Below are 2,422 nucleotides of genomic sequence, written 5' to 3'. Positions count from 1 at the left end.
GAAAATCCCACAGATAGGAGGAGCCTCGTGGGCTACAGTCCATGGGGTCGCAAAGAGTTGGATACAACTGAACACGCACACACGTTGCTGAAGAAATATGGCAGGACTGAGGGCAGTAGGAAGTGGAAAAACACACAGATTCAGGAACCATGTTTCTGAAGACCAGAACCACATGCAAATTGCCAAGCAGCAGTGTAATCTGTAAAGGCCCAGGATGCAATAATACATGAAGTAAAATGATAATAAGAAAGTGAAAGATCTACAGTAATAGTCTATCTGACAGTAGAGTCTAACAAATGAGAAAAATGGGGTCTCTTTTCAGGGTTCCTAACATACATTTAATTTCTTACATAATAGTCTCTCATCTCTTTTGCACTCATGATTTGACTTGTCTTTTCGGACGTGGCTTCTTAAACTGGAAAGGAAACTGCTGAATCTCAAATTGTACTTTGCCAAATAATGACAGTCTTCATTGCCAACATCTAGAGCACTCCCTTCTTTAATCCATTCTACCTGATCAAGCACAGCATTTTATATATCCCTGAGTTGTTTTAAGAAGGGTGAAACTTTAAACACAAAAAAGACATGTTTAGAATGAAGTGAACTATAGGTTAATTGGTAAGGGATTGAATGAAGGCCAAAATAGGAACTCATGTAAATCAAACTTTCAAAAAGACACCTGTGTTAAGAGAGTAAAAAACAAACATAAAAACTGGCTTGAGTCTTTTATGTTTATTGGTAAAAGTTCCTAAAAAGTCATCAGAAAGCACTTCAAAACTTGAACATTATTTTATTTTATACCGAACGTCTGAAGATCTGTTAGAAATTGCTCTAGTTAGGAAAGAGAAAACAGGGACTTCTGTGGAAGTTCAGTGGTTATGACTTTAGCTCAGTTGGTAAAGAATCCACCTACGATGCAAGAGACCCTGGTTCGATTCCTGGGTCGGGAAGATCCACTGGAGAAGGGATAGGCTACCCACTCCTGTATTCTTGGGCTTCCCTTGGGGCTCAGCTGGTAAAGAATCCACCAGCAATGTGGCAGACCTGGGTTCAATCCCTGGTTTGGGAAGAGACCCTGGAGAAGGGATAGGCTACCCACTCCAGTATTCTGGCCTGGAGAATTCCATGGACTGTATAGTCCATGGGATCACAAAGAGTTAGCCACGACTGAGCGACCTTCACAGTTTAAATTTAAACAACAGGAGGTGAGGGTTTGATCCCTGGCTAAGATCCTACCTGCCTTGCAGCCAAAAAAGCAGAAACATAAATAACAGAAGCAATATTATATCAAATTCAACAAAGACTTAACAAATGGTCCACATTAAAGAGAAAGAACCAATGAAGACAAGAAGGAGGAGATAAAAGGGCTACCCTCAGAGAAAAGATGGCTCAGATTGGGTAAATTTTGCTGACAGCTGTGCCTCAGAGAAACACCAGATTAATCAACCAACTGCTACAATCTGATTAGAAAGCAGGAAGTAAAGAGATCTTGACCACCTTTGTCAGAGGCAAAAGCAGCAAGAATTGCAAGCAGAGAGATGCTTGTTAGCCTGGGAGGTTAGCTGAGATTCTTCTCCAGTACTTAACAAACACATTCAGAAAGCTGGAAGACAGCTCACAGGGATGAGCCTTGCCTGCTAGCCCTGGAAAGAAATAAAGAACTCGAGGATTTTTTGAAAGAAACAAGATTGTAGACTATGAATTACAGAAATTATGAATCTTTGCCATCATAATAATATATAAAATTGGCAGTTCATTAAGATTTTAAATACACCTTTATGGACTATTGTTTGTTTTGTATGCCCTAAGGAGCGATGAGGATGAGAATTCAGCCACTTGGAAATAGTCCATGAAATTAACTCCCTCAGAAAATGCATAGAATATGGAATACAAAGAGGTGCTATCACAGCATTGATAATACATGTCATCATCCCTGTCTTGGGAGAGAGATAGCTCTTCTAAATAAATCACTGATTTATCCATCTTTAAGATGAAGCAACTGAGGAACATGTCTTGGTTTTTCTCTTGCTCATGACAGAAAAAAAAAAATGTCTAAGAAACTAGTTTGTGTATCAAAAACTAGTTAAGTTGTATGGAGCCCAGGGTATTTTTTTCCATTAAAATTTTTTAATTGAAGTATAGTTGAATTACAATGTTGTGTTAATTATTGCTGCTAAGTCGCTTTAGTCGTGTCCGACTCTGTGCAACCCCATAGACAGCAGCCCATCAGGCTCCCCGTCCCTGGGATTCTCCAGGCAAGAACACTGGAGTGGGCTGTCATTTCCTTCTCCAATGCATGAAAGTGAAAAGTGAAAGTGAAGTCGCTCAGTCGTGTCCGACTCTTAGCGACCCCATGGACTACAGCCTACCAGGCTCCTCCACCCATGGGATTTTCCAGGCAAGAGTGCTGGAGTGGGCTGCC

This window comes from Capra hircus, chromosome 24 (genome assembly GCF_001704415.2).
Source record: "Capra hircus breed San Clemente chromosome 24, ASM170441v1, whole genome shotgun sequence".
In the NCBI taxonomy this organism is placed as follows: domain Eukaryota; kingdom Metazoa; phylum Chordata; class Mammalia; order Artiodactyla; family Bovidae; genus Capra; species Capra hircus.
This window is presented reverse-complemented; position numbering follows the sequence as displayed.